Genomic DNA, 15,458 nt, shown 5'->3' on the forward strand with positions numbered 1-15,458 from the left:
GTTCGTAAAAACGTACGGAAAGTTGGTCGATATTCGCAGAGGACGATAAGAAGGAAAAAGATTTAGCGCTCTAGGAGCTTATAGCGTTCGCCCAGTCAAGTTTCCGCTTGAACCAAGAAAGAAAATGTCACTGTATACGCAACGAAACGATCTACAACGCGACGAGATTCGCTTTCGATTTATCGCTAACTCGTGGATCTTGGTAAAATTTACGTGCAGCCTTGCGAGCAGCAAAGATCTATCAGAGTATTCTTATACTTACGAACGGTAATTGCTGTACGTAAGTACACGAGTACATAGCTTACGTATCCTCGGGCTTTGTACCATGTTGCACGTGAAAGCGTCGCATGGGATCCTTGAGGGAGATTAGAAGACCTTTATGGTGAACGTTGTGGTCTTTCGTGTCCACTTACACGTTTCTCGTCACGGACGACGAAGAAAGCTGTTCGAACGAGACTAGGACGGAGTTTTGTTCTTATAAGAGGGAAATCCTAAGCCTAAAAATCCTGCAGGACGACCGATCCTTTTCGTCCTGAATCCCTCTTCTCTCGGATAGTTTCCAGTAGCTTTTCAACCTATTTTCCAGCATACTTATTTTATAGTTCCGTTGACGAACGACGCTTTTAGCGAGGTTCCTGTACTCTCGTCCGTCCGCAGGCCCTTCCTCCCGATACTTGACCGATCATGTATATATACATATGTATGCGTACTTCCCTTCGAGGTAATCTGTTTACTCCGATGCGATAGGGCACATGGGCCACCAACAAACGCTTCTCGAAAGTTCCGACACATTTTTTGTCTCACTTTCGCTTTAATATCGATGATCTTTTAAAACAAAAGCAACTTTCCCTCCATTTTTCAAAGCATATTTATTTTTTATCCGTTCGCATTCGGAGCTAAGGTTAGTAAAAATAATTAGTTAAATAGCAGGGCAACGAGTATAGGATTTTGTTCGGTCGAAAGGCAATGAAACAGAGACGGATAGAAAGAGTTAAGACAAAAGAGAATTAGGATTTTCCGTGACTTTCGCTCTTCGTATACCAAGAGAGTTCAGTTAAAAACGAGATATCTGGTGATATAATGATTCTCTTAATAGACTAGTGGTATACGAATATTATAAGATTTAGCGTGTTCACATTCGAAATGTTCGCGAGGATGTACCTAAGAAAAGCGAGACTCGTCGTTAATTTCAAACTCCGAATTTTAAGCAACTGTAAAAATCGTTTAAAACGAGTTTCCGTCAAAGCTATTTGCTGATCGTCACGTTTCGAAAACGCTCGCCACCGTGAAATTGTACGATTTTAAAGGCGGCGACGAAAGCGTACATCGCGTTACGCCTTACGCCACTGGCCACCAGGCATCGGATTACAATAAAATTATTCCTGGCGACCGTATCGGCGTGGCGTAGAATGGCGTAGACTGGCGTAGCGTGGCATGGCGTGGCGTGGTGTGACGTGGTGTGGCGTGGTGTGGCGTGGTGTGGCGTGGTGTGGCGTGGTGTGGCGCGGTGTGGCGCGGTGTGGCGTGGTGGCACTCTTTAAAAGCAGTTTCTTGATGAGGGGTCAGAGAATCATCGGTCAGACTTTCGCTGCTTAAAAAGTCAAATGCGCGCGTCGAATTTGGAGTAGAAAAACAAAACATCGACGATTTTATACGATACTACTTATGCGCTTCGTATTTAGGTTAAACGAGGAAATGTGGAATAATGTGAAACAAGGTGACGACGTATTGCTGGCACGGAAACACGTTCTGCATTCACGTTGCTGTTATTCGGTCGATTTTTCTTTCTTTGCGATCGAATTTTAGTTGCGTAAAACAATTATTAAAAGCGGTAGAACTTGTTTCATTTTTTTATCGAGTAAACAAGAGTTGATTGCGATAAAAAAGAATCTAACGTCATTACGTATCTATTTTGAACGATACATAATATACGTATATGCGAATATATGGAAGCGTAAATAGGAAGAGTAGCCTCTATACGAAAACTTTTACGCACGGCCGAGCGTTAAACGAAATAACCATCTTTCGTTCTTCTCCGTAATTCTTCGGTCTACAGGAAGAACCGCGACATATTTTCAGCCGAAATAAATGGCAATAAACGAACGAAGAAGATCGGCGGAACTTTGGCGAAAAGAAGGCAACACGCACGGCGCTAAGGATAGAAAGAATAGGAGAAACGATAAACTGGTGGGGCTGGAAGGAAATATAGAGCCGCCTGATGGAAATTGCTACTGGCGATGATAGAAAATCACACCGGTAATTAATACCCTGAGCTGCTAGATTATTCGTTATGTAAGTCTGGTTTCATTAGTCGCGAGCATGGCCGTGCGACGCGCGATTTGCCGGTGTCAGAAAATTGCGGAAGAAATGTTTGGCGCTTGTCACGCCTCCCGATACGATTTGCCGGAGCAAGAACTACGTTCCTGGGAGGAACGGATTATCCATCGACGATTTACGCGAGAATCGTGTATGAATAATGCATTCTATGCCAATAGTTTCTGTCGCTTCGAAATATTAGCTTCCTCTTTCTCTCGTTTCTTTCTTTTCATCGCTCTGTTCTATAATCGTACTAAAAACATGGGAAATTAACGCTTGTAAAAATATCGCGATAACCCTGTAATGTAATTTAAACAGAAATTGAGTTCTCGCTTTCTCGTTGCCGCGCCATATGATCGAGAAATTGAAACACTTATAAAGATAACGATTAAACACACGAACCACAAATACGCGTAATTTTTGACCGACCTTCCCGATCCCGAAAATACATTTTAAAACACGAGAACAAAAGAAGAGAATCGCCGATGTTAATCCGCCGACTGGCCCCGATCGTGTAATTCAATTTCGGCAAGAACCGATACGATAGCCATCGTCGTCTCGTCGTATCGGCCGCGAATCACTTTCTCGTATTGATAAAGCGTCCGCACGTTCCCCTAACAAGGAAACAGCGATCAGGTTAAAATCCTACGGCTCGATTATGATTATACAGGTCTAGACATCTGCCAACGACACGGCCACGACGATCTCGCTTGTTTCACCGCTAATTTCACGCTCCTTTAACGAGATCTTTATCGAATACCATCGTGAACGTGGCATTATCTGTTGCCGGATCGATCGCTCGATCGCAATTACCATCACCGCGTTTCGCCCGCGAATCGTAACAGCCGTTACGCTGTGCCACTTCTGTTTCATCGAACCAACAAGAAAGGAAAGACCGGTAATTTTATAATCGATTGCTTTTTCAATGCGCGACGTCGAAGCAACGTGCTGCGTCTAATACACGCTAACTGGCATTTAACTCGATTTCCACCTCGCAATCACCTTTCAACCGCTCTTTCACGAATCGTATCGAGCTAATATTCGAAAGAAATTTCACTTTCGTAATCGATATCTTTCAGGACAAAAGCTCCGTTCTTTTCTTCCTTTTTTTCTGCTTGGATCCAATGGATCTCATTAGCTGGAGCTCGTTTGCACTGGAGACGGAGTCCTTTTCCATGGAATCCGTTTTCAAAGATCGTCAGAAAAACCGACCGGTATAGAGGTTCTAACTGGAGAGACAAAGACCATGCATACGCAAGAGTACCATAAGTCAGGCAGCGCCATAAGTCGACCCGTGACCCCATAACGGCCTTCCGACGGCCTTTTTTTCGCGAGCCACATGTGAAAACAGACTTGCCCACCCCCGTAGACGTTGCAGCTCCTTCAACGGTCGCTCGGGGTTCGTTGTGGTCGTGGGAAAGACGCCCCAGCCTTGGAATCTTTTGAAAGCCACCGCATCGATCCACGTCCGCGCCAAATCCCTCCTCTTTTCTTTATATCGATCTTTGTTTCTTCGATCATTCCGGTATACGGACGTCGGTGAATCGATCTTTACAGAGGGTTCTACGTTCTTACGAATATCCCGTAGGCCTTATTCGTGAGATCTGAATTTCAAAAATCGGACAAAGATGGAAAGCCGAGCTACGACGACGAGATTTGGTCAATACTTTTCCAAACGTGTGGCGTACCGCTATACATGTGCGTCGCATCCCTAAGAACGTTCGACTACGAGACGTGGCATGGGCGTGGATCGTGATCGACACGCACCGTGCTAATGTTCCTCTCCTCGTCAAGGTTCTGGGCGCGGTATGTAAATTCGAGGATCACATTCGGCGAATAGACCTGCCCGTAGAACGTTACGGACGTTAAGGAACGACGTAAGGATACGTCGAACGTTAAGGAACACGCATCGAAACACTCGATAGCATGGTTCGAGAAAATCACCCTTTAAGAATCACTGACGATTTAACTACAAAAAATATCGTTGTTACTGCGCGACTCTACGTCGTCCTTGATCCTTCGTCTTCCACGAAGGAAACTAGTTCCGCTCGACTAATATAATACCCACGCCACTGTATGCCGACCTTAGTAGGATTTTATAGGAGGCAGCACCTGCGTCATTTCGGGCCCGGTGGATGGGGGTGCGGCGGTGTAGAAGGAATTGAAAACGAGAAAGCAAAAGAAAAAGAAACGGTACAGAAGGGGAAACTTGGACGAGAAATGAGATAGGACGATACACGCGCATACATACGTCTAGCCTCTGATCGCGTTTGTCGGATCCCTCGAAAAAGGGGAGTCGTGTAGGGGGTCGGACACCAGAAGTCCCATTTTCAAGGCATACACGCATCAACGATGACGCACGTAACATCCATTCGTGGCCTTTCTGGCCCCTTCCAGACACCTGTGTGCTCGACCTGTTTCTCCATTATGCATCCGTGCGTGTGTGTTTATTTATCCCGGGGGTAAAAGCGACCTGCGTTATAAAACGTATGAATGTCCTCGCCACGGGGTTGGCAGGGGGAGACAGGCCAAGGGTCGGAATACCATAGGGGTGAAGCGTCTTTCGATCGCGGAAATCGTGAAACTCGAGAATCTTTCCTTCTCTGCTTCTATCCGTCTATCCATCGTCCATTTCGCCCACCGTTTTCACTATTTTTTTTAAATAATATCGCAACGGTTTCTTAGTATCCCTACTAACATCGCGAATGTAAACAGGTTAGTCTCGCTTTAAAATAACCGCGGACCTACGTACGCCGATCGGTATTCCTTTATAATCGTAACGTTCCTGTTTACCTTTCGTAGCACTCGTTATTACGAACTATTAATTTTCCACGCGCATTTTTAAACCGCAGTCCCTGAAAAAACACGTGAATTATAAACTAAACGAAGAAAACGTACGCAATACGTACGTGACCATACAAGGTAAACAACAACACATTTCCATGATGAACGATTTGGATGAATGATTCATGAACCGAAAATAAGGTCATTTTCACGCGATCATTCGTTGTCAACGTATCCTATTCTTAGTGACTATGTTTCAACGTTTTCTCGATTATGTTAAATGTTTTTAGTTAAACACCTCGCACAAACGTAGAAACGTAACGATGCGAAATAAAAATAGTACAGAAGATAGTACGTGTACTGTCGAGTACTGTCCGAAAAGGTTAAACTATAAGCAACGATAATATAAACGATACAACGAGGAAAAGGCACCGAGATATTTTTATTAATATCTGGAAAGCTGCAAAAAAGGAAAAAAAAAAGAAAAATATCGTTTCAAATTAAAATCACGTCACAGGAAATCGTGCGACTTCGCCTATACAATTTGCACGTAATCCTCGAAATCGTCATCTACCTGTTTCATGCGACACCTGTGTACCTGAACAACCTGCACCCCTGTGAATATACGATATACGATATACACGCGTACCCCAACGTAGTTATTTACACGCATGGTGGAAATCGTGGTCGACAGACACTACGAAACATTCGTCGTTGAATGTTACCGGTAGGGGAAATAAATGGAGAGTCGGCTACGAATCGAAAGATCTGGAACCGCAGGGGTGTAAAGACCCGTTTTGATCGCTCGTACCTGCGTATGGCTCTATCCTCTCGAATTTCTTCCAGACGGTTTATCGTCTGCCGAGTTCTCGTGGTAATCGGTGCGCTAGGTTTTTTTACCATATATACGATACTATAAGAAAACGATGCTGTAGAAATTTTCTCTCTTCCGTTTCTGTATCGTTATACGACAAAAAAACTAGATATTCGAAATCGTCGAACGAAACAGGATCGTTGGATCGTCATTGATTAAACGTCGAACTTACGAGGAAGCGCGTTCGGTATCTGTACGGAATTGAAATTTTTCATGGAGCGAACGTTTTTCATGATCTAGGTATGCGATCCATCGTCAGACGGCAGATTTTTCCGCAGATCCATATTCTTGAGAATATAGTTTTTTAATCAAGTAAAATCTCGACAGGAAAATGTTTTATCTACCAAGCGTTATAGAAAGCACCGTTCTTTGGATATCTTATATATTTCACATATTCTACGAATTCTGTGCAACTTTGCACAGCTTGTTCAGATTTCCTATAAATTCATAAAAATCCGCATAAAAAACTGGTCGTTCAGCGAGCAGAGAAGGACAATGGAACGATCCGACGAATGCCCCAAACGATAAGAGAGCGTCGATGCGCGATTTCTCGTCCATACGAACGATAATAAGAAAAACTGAAACAGAAAATCTTCCATGCCTTCCCGTTCGCGTCTTTTTTATCTTGTTTGGCGAGCCGATTGTATCGAACATGGGAATATTTATAGATCGTTGGCCAGCGCTCGCGGACCTCGTCGCATCTTCGCTTCGCCTCGGAACCACGAACCACCGCTCTTGGACGCTCGATCGTTGCGTCGCGCGCATCGGCCAGCTTACCAGCGTAACAGCTCCCGTCTTTATCAATCATTCTCAAACACAACCAGGAGGAATATTAGTTGGGATAAGATAAAAAAAAAGCGTAAAAATAAACTGCAGATAAGCGGCGGCCATTCGTGTTGATTTCAGCTGGAAGCGCTCTCGATACCGACGTGGCGTTGCGCGCAACGATGGAATGGCATTTTCATCGGGTCGATTACGCCGCTCGCAAACAACGACAAAATCGATCTTCTCCTCGCGTTGCGTTGCGTTGCGTTGCGTTCGCCGCGATCAGATTAGGTCGATCGATTACCTTCTCGCGGGTAAATATTTTTCACGTTGCTATCCGAAGATTAACGACGATAAAACGTAGTTAGGAAGGTGAAAGCTGACCGAGCCAAGAATTCGAAAACGTTGCGTTTCGGAGTAAAATCGAGCAGCGTCGTACAATATAAGAAGAGTGGAAGGACTTTAAAACCGACTAAGCGAGTTTTTGGAGTTTTTGTCTTCGTGGTTATCCGTGATCGAAGAGCGATTTGACTTTTACTCGAAATTTCAGCTCGAAATAGGTAAAAACGAATAATTGAAATACTGTTATGTATAACATGTATGTATGTACCGTTATGTATAAGAGTTGGGAGCAGCTGTGCTTAGCTTTTTATATTAAAGTAAAGTTAAACGTATTAACCGTCGTTAGATATCGCGTGGTTTATTTAACTGTTGATATCACGAGGTCAATGTAGTTGCATTTAAAGACGATTAATCGGAACGAAAAGATACACCGGCAGACGTTAGACGGTTAACGTAAAGTTACGAATAGCTTGTTTCGTTGGAGGAAATAACGCCGCGTAATTGCACAATGTAACGTGATCGTTACTATAAAAAACGTGTAATCTAAAAATATCCTCGATACCTTTAACATCAGGGAATATTAGAATTTCCTTATCACGAGAAATCTACGTTCGATCGACGATCAACTCGATTCCCAAATATTAAAAGATCTTTGACAAGATAAGATAAGTTTACGCGATACGTTCGGCCGTAAATAACCGCGTATAAAAATGAAAACTATCGAAATACCAACGTTTCGATGGTGGACAGACTCGGCAGCCCGATAATCACCTCAGGTAATAATTTAATAACGAGACGAGATATTATTTAGAGACGGAACGAAAAAAAACCGACCGATCGACTAAAAACTCCGAATTTACGTTTCCCCTTGCGACGGATCATAGCCGAGGATCAGGTAAGAAGACCCGTTAGGAGATAGTTTCTTTTTTTTTTACAAAATTCGAAATTACCTCCCTCGGACAGTGGATTACGGTCGAAGAACAGGCAAGGAACCGGTCCCCTTTTTCGGCCGTCGATGTCTCCCGCTTGTACGGGAGCTCTGCGATGCGGCATCGTTCGCGCACCAAACTATCGCCGCCCTCTCTATCCCTCCTCTAACCGCGTCCTATACTCCTCCGTTGACACCCCTTCACCCGAGTTTCTTACGATCGAACGAACAAATTCATCTTTCCTTCACCTCCGACACCGCGTCTCCCTTCTCCCATCGACGTTGCTCCCTTTCTTCTCGTTTCATTCCGTTCTCTGCTCCTTTCTCCGTCGACCAAACACTTTCTCCGCCACCAATTCCACCGGTCGACGATCACGACAACGAACGAAAGTCGGAAACGATCGTAGGAGTTTCTAATTTCGACTTTGACCTTCGTACAAGTGGGTTAAATCATAAAACGCTACCCGGATCGGTCGTTTCGCTTCCGCCACTTGTTACGCCAACGCGTAGATAGTGATTGGAAGTCAGCCGCCGCTCTGACCAAACTGCCGGTCCTATGGCAGCTGAATTCTTGTTTGCGTTCTTCGATAACGAATTTCCTCTTATACTCGTATCGTGTTGCTGTACGCGACCCCGGCTTTTGTCATTTGGTCATCGCGACTCCTTGGTAGACCGACCCCTCGGCAAGAAAGCATCCACGTATAGGTATGAAACACGACGTTGCGACGTACTCATCGACTCATAACCGCTGTCATTCTTGAGAAGCGAATTATAATGGTTAATTTTGAATTTTTAAGAGACGCGAATTACCACCATACGCGAGATAACGCGATCCGATACGTAATACGTAGTTATTGACCGAAATTATTTTCACCTCGACTCCTATGAAACTCAAGGTCCTCGTTTCTTTCCTTCTACGCCTAATAGCCTAAAAACGGCAAGGGAAAATGTCCACGCTCGTTTTATGAATATAATTTGAAAATACTTTTGCCCGTTGAAGTTTTAATTTCCGAAGGCGGGACACGCTATCGTTGGATCGATATCGAGGGACGAGAGAACGAGACCGAGAGAATGGTAAATATCCGTTCCATTTCGATAAAGTTTCACGCGCGAAGGTGGTCCTCTGTGTTTGTTGGGATTCAGGTAGCAGCATAAACTACCGTTAATTCGCGAACCGTGTACGAACAATACTCGAAAGGCTGGCGAATATTTTTTTAAGGGGGCGTCTGCACGCTGGCGAATTGAACCGTGCGACAGCGTAATGCGATCGCAACGGTATACACGCGTGGCCCTGCCTTTAACGTGCCTGCTTGTACTTGTGCCTTGTGCCGGAAGAGAAATTTTATCAAGTACCTATCGTCGTCGTTTCTTTTACAGCGATGTATAGCCGTCCAGCAGGGAAAGGGGGAATCGGCGCGCGTGCACGCGCATCGTGCCAAGAAATACGACCAGGATCGGGAAACACGAACACCGAAGAAAACGAGACGGCGATGCGACGACCACGACGAATCGCCNNNNGCCGTCTCGTCGCTTCCATACTTCATTCGATATTCATAGTCGATATTCGTGGGTCGCGTTCGTGCTAAACTAACGGTCGACGCTTCCTCTCGCGGATTTACCGATCCGCCTGGCAGACCGTCGCCGTGCCGTTTCGTCTTCCGCGTCGATTTTATTTCATCTTCTTTTATTTCGTTGTTACGTAACGTCCGGTGCGTAGACACGGACGCGCAGAAATTTACGAGTTCATCGCGAGTCGAAAACGAAACCGATAACAACATGATAATTAGAAATAAAATGGCCAGGACTTACCCCGTTGCATGTTCGATACTGTTAACTCTAACGAGAGTTACTTCGACGAGGCGAGAGCCGTGGTCCAGCGGCGGCCATACCGAAGGTCTGACCTTGAAGGGATAAAAAATCTTCCCCGAGATGTCTCGGGGCTCGAAGCCACTTTCCCTCTTCGTCTTGCATCGTCGAACGTTCCCCGGGACCCGCCGCTCCCTCTCGCACCACCGCCGGCTTTCCTCCACTCCGTCAATTAGTCACTTCCTCCTCCTTCGTTTTCGACGTTGCCCTCCCTCATTTTCCTTCTCGTTCTCTTACGCGCTCCTTTCCGTTCCACCTCCCGCGTCCTTTTATTTTCTCCCTTATTCGCTCGCGCCACCGTTCCTTCTCTCCCTCTCTCTCTTCCGCCATTACATTTCCCCCTACGTGCCCATCCTTTTCCACCTTAGCGTCTCTCTTCTCTCTCTCTCTTTCTTTCTCTCTCTCTCTTTCTCTCTCTCTCTTTCTCTCTCTATCTCGCCCCATCGCACGTCTCCACTCGACTCTCTTACCTCTTTTTCACTCTATTCCCATAATCCATTCGTTCTCGTTCTCTTTCTTTCTCGCGCATTCGCCCAATCGGCGTCTCCTTATCACGCCCTTGAACGTTCTCTGTCCTTTCGATGAAACCCAACGTGACTATCGCATCTCTTCCTCTCCCGTTCCTCTCCCGTTCTAACTGCCATGCCGGAGTCGCTCACCGCAGCCTTCGGAAGTCCTTTCTCTCTCCTTCTACACCGAACGCGTTTCCTTCTCTCTCGTCTCATGATTTATAGCGTTCTCTCTCTCTCTTTCTCGTTTCACCGAACCCAGTCTCCGTCCATTCTCTCTTTCGATCCGTCTCTTTCTCTCTCTCCCTCGCTCCTCAACGCGTGTTTTTATTCTACTCTCGCTCTTTTAGACCCGACCCGATCGCGCATCTCTTTCTATCCACGGTGGCTCGACAAGCGACTCCTCTTCCAGTTTGTTTTCTTTCTTCCACTTTGCTCGAACGCATCCGTCGTCTTTCCAACCACGATCTTCGAACGTTTCTCCTTTTCCCTTCCACTTTGTTCGGCCGATTTCCCTCTTACTCGGATCGTCGAGCGAGTCGAGTCGAGTCAGGCACACGAGAAACAAGCTTCGTGTGACGTACGTATGTACGTTAAGAGATTGTGTGCGTAAAGTTATATCAATTTCTCTGCAACAGCGGTACGATAGAAGCGGTACAGCTACCTCCAAAATTACGTTTGCAAGGCGCTCGAAGCAGAAGGATACGAGCGTCGATACATACGCATAACGTACATATGAATAATTATCCTATCAACCGTGAAACAACGGCCATCCTATATGGCAGAACTTCGTCTCGAAGAACGAAACACGTTCCGATCGTTCGATAATGCTCTACAAGCAGAGTCAAAAAATACCCTTCTTCAACTTAAGTAATTTCTAGTTTGAAGGTCACTTTTTTCTTAACCGATTTGGACCGCGCTTGGCGTAGTGCGATACATCCGCGAAACTGTAAATCACAACGAGGTTTAAGCTCGAAATCGGATTAGATTTATGACGGTCCAAGGCGAAGTTTAGTCCCGGATACCGTGGCGCGGTGACGAACGCATGCTCTCTGTGTGTTAGGATCGCGCTATCAAGGGGGAATAGAACCGGTACGTATCCTCGCTGGATCATAGGTCATACATATATTATACACCTATAATTTACTCGTATTCGAACCAACATCGAAACTACGTCCGGTGTTCCTTATCTCTATATAAGAAGTATTCCTATTTCTAAGGAAGAAAGATCCATTGGTGAATCAAAGAGTCGGCTCACGCTTGGAAACGACTTCTAAAATATCTAACTAACGTACCATCGCGGCGATTCATCCCCCAAATATCTGTCATCGTTTGATCCGAGCAAAGACTCGGTTACGCTGTACGCTTGTTCGTTCGACCGTCGAATTCTCGTCCAGAAACGACGTTATCGCGGGAACGCGTTCGCGTGTACCAAGCGGCAAAAGTTGGCACCACGCATTCACGATAACGAGCCGCGATTGCACGGTAAACGTTAGCGGTGTCATTAGTTGAGCAAATTCACGCGATCGTACCACCGAGCCGGCTGTTTCTCGCCCTCGCCTCCCTCTGGTTTCGTTGGCTTAGGTCAGTGATCGTAGGTTTAAAAACCAGTTGCAGCACACGTAAACCGCACCGAAATGTTTCGTTAGCTCGCGAAAACGCGTAGCCGAACGGGCAAACGTATCTGCTTACTTGGTAATAATAATCACAGGTTCGTTCGAACTAACCGCGCGGTTTCTCTTACCTCCCTATCGGCCCGTCTCAAATTTCATCGAATCTGTCTTCCGAACTTCCACTAGATTTGCTGCCGAAAAAATCGACGGACGTTGATACCGTTAAATGGCGAATAAAGAGAACCGAGCGCCGGTAGCGCGACTTTTTGCGTACATTTTACGCGTCGTTGAGCCAACTACATAGTATTCTTTCCTCTTTCATTGACCCAGGTTAGTAATTGTCGCTCTAGCCACACAGTGGCTTCATACACCATACACAGAGACCGAGTACGAATGAGTTGCGTTCTTGGAGGCTTCGAACTTGGATGGACGAGGGGAGTGGAACGAACGTAGCCACGTTTACCTCGCTTGTTTTATCGCATAAAATATCGGCAGTAAGGGAAAGAGAGAGAAAGAGAGAGAGAGAGAGAGATCCGTCAAGTGTCGTGCGCGATAATGGATTTTCCTGATCGAGTCGACGCGACGCGTTTAATTGCTGGCAACGTTTCGTAAGAATCGAGCAGCGCGAACGGATCAGCCAATTATCGCGAATATTTTTCCACGCTGCTTAACAATTTGTTCGTTTTTGGTTGAGTTGCGGTTTGTCGCGCCGGAAATGGCGGAACTTCCTTTCCTCTTCGCGATTTGTCGATATTTTAAACGTGCTGCGTTGGTCGCGTTGAAATTCCTAACGCTTCCATGGCTAGTAATTTCTCAGCTTCCCTAAAACCGAAAAGACCGAAAAGACTACATTTAAACCCTGTTATCGTAATAATACGTTTCTGTCAGCAACGAATATTTTTCTTACTCCGATATCAGGTAGGTACCGTTTACTAATTTTTACGTCGAATCTATTAAATCGTCTTACGATATACTTTCGTATTTTCATTTCGCACTTTCGTACCGGCTAAAAAATCCAAGTTATCCGAAACCTTCGAGCAATAGTACATCTACATATGTATATTATCTGCACAATGCGCGACTTATCGTCGGTCCGACATAAAATTCACGTTTTTCATTCTCCTCCTCTTTATTTTCTCTTCTCCTGCGATCGGGGGCGTACGAATTATTTGAAAAAACGCGTGCCGTAGAATTCCAAAACTGGCTCGTATATTTACGGAATTGCTTCATCGTTGCAATTACGTTACATCACTCATGGGTATGTGTGTCACGAAAAACTTGTTTCTTCGCTCGTAAGACTGCATCTACGAAACTTTGATAACATTATGAACGTTCGATTCGCGCACTCGTGTCGCCAAGTTTAATTATAACACGCTGAGTTAGCGGCTTGACGAAACTGTATAAATTTTCCGTTTCATGTTTCAATTACTTCGTATCGGTATTATGTATTTCCTCTCGAACGAGTCGATTAGCTCGCGTAGAAAATATTTCTTGTAAGAAGAAATTACGTATTTTAAGATTCATCGTGGAAAATTTACTTTGTCTCTATCGTATGAAAAAAAGAAAAAAAAACAAGATTTGACAAGACAAGATCGAAATAATCGTTTCGATAAAAATTCAAATACCGGAACTTCTCTGGTGTAATTGTAAATATGCAAATTGCATCGTACGTAACACCGAAAGCTTCGAAAAAATATCGAATTTTCTGGAAACTAGAACCTTGGAAAATTATATTATTACCACTGATGGATAAGTTAAAAGCTAAGCTTTACGTTTTAGATAGGTATCGCTCAGAGACAACATCGTTGTCAGGGCAAACATCGTTTCAGATATTATATCTTTTTCGTTGTATCGTATTCCGATTTGCAATTTGGTTCCAACTACGGCATACGAAATAGTAGAACGGAGATATAGCTTTACAACGCGTCTAGTAAATGTTTCATCGGAGCTCTGCATCGTGGTGAAAAAATTGCGTACGCCGTTTCAACTATGTACTTACTTATCGATACAACGTATACTTTTATCTGCGCACCGAAATACGTGCACACTTGGATAGGAAAATCGCCTCAACGACGATGACGTCGACGAAATGTTCGTTTCAAAGGATCGGTTTTCATTGTCGAGAGTGCAACCTTAAAAGCTATACGTCATATTTAGTAGATCCGTATCGGTCAAAGTATCCATTTACAAAAGTAAAATTTGCTCCCTTGGAATTTTGACGCAGGTTAGGGATCGTTTTTGGTGGACGGTCGGGCCGGGGATGACCCTGAATCTGTGGGAGATTCATTTTTCAAGGGATCTAAGGACCTGCTCGTCCACTCTCTGTCTTCCTCTCTTCCTCTCCCCAGGACCCCAGCTACGAAGCAGCTCCACCAACGATCTCGTCCCGTCTTTCTTTGTTTTCCTTTCCTTTCCTTTCCTTTCCCCTTCTTTCCTTTCCTCTCCTTTCCTTCTCTTCGTCCACTGTTCCTCGCTCTTCTCTCCAAGGCTGCCCAAAAAACCCCTTATTATTGTGTTGCTTTCTCTCTCTGGCACGCGGCAATTCCCGAGATAAACATACGAGTTTGCCGTACAAAATCATGACGAACCTCGTGACGGAAATTTTCAACGCGTATCGTCGCGTCGCGTCGGGTCGCGTCGGGTCACGTATCCTGCTTCTCCGACGCCGAATCCACAGCCACCTCCTTTTTATTTTCAATTACGGAATTTTTCGGACGAAACGATTACTCGCGAGAGTAAGATTTTCTCAAGGTTAATAACTAAGGTATTTATCGTGGATCTTGAAACGTTAGCGTTCGAGTTTCGTCCATCTTCGTTCGTTCGTTGAACGTTTGCGATCGCAATCACAAAGAAACGAAACGATCGTCGAAAAAATTGTTTTCAACGTTAAAATTGCAAGTTTAACACGACAGTTCTTCGTGTAACGTTTGTCGATGACGAGTAGAAGGATAATGTTTCGTTTACGAATTAAGAGTAATAGAGATGGAATCGAAGATTCGAGCTCGAACGCAAGGCCGAAAGTTTTGCGTTCGAGTATATCTTGTGGCAACCTTTAAAATTTTCTCGCGGGCTGTACTACGCCGAGTTGTTTACATTTTAACGGTAGCGACGTTGCCAACTCTACAGACCTGTTGCCCTCACCGCGCCGACGATCTTCCATTAATTAACCACCTTAATCACATGTACGTCGAATCGAATCGTATCTCCAGAATTCACGTGGAATCTGGCGCCGATCTCGAAAAACTCGAAATTGTACGAATTATGGCTAGTAGATGGGTGTATAGGTAGGTGTATATATCGGGTGCTCCGAAACAAACTTATACTCTATATATATTAATAGCATATATACGTGATTTTTCCGAGTTGTCGACGATAACTAGCCAATATTTTCTTAAGTTATTGCCACGCATTCTGCATATTCGTTTCACTATTACGAATCGTAAAGAAGTTCGCGCTGGATG

The sequence above is a fragment of the Bombus impatiens genome, unplaced genomic scaffold (genome assembly GCF_000188095.3).
Source record: "Bombus impatiens unplaced genomic scaffold, BIMP_2.2 scf_1055, whole genome shotgun sequence".
NCBI lineage: Eukaryota > Metazoa > Arthropoda > Insecta > Hymenoptera > Apidae > Bombus > Bombus impatiens.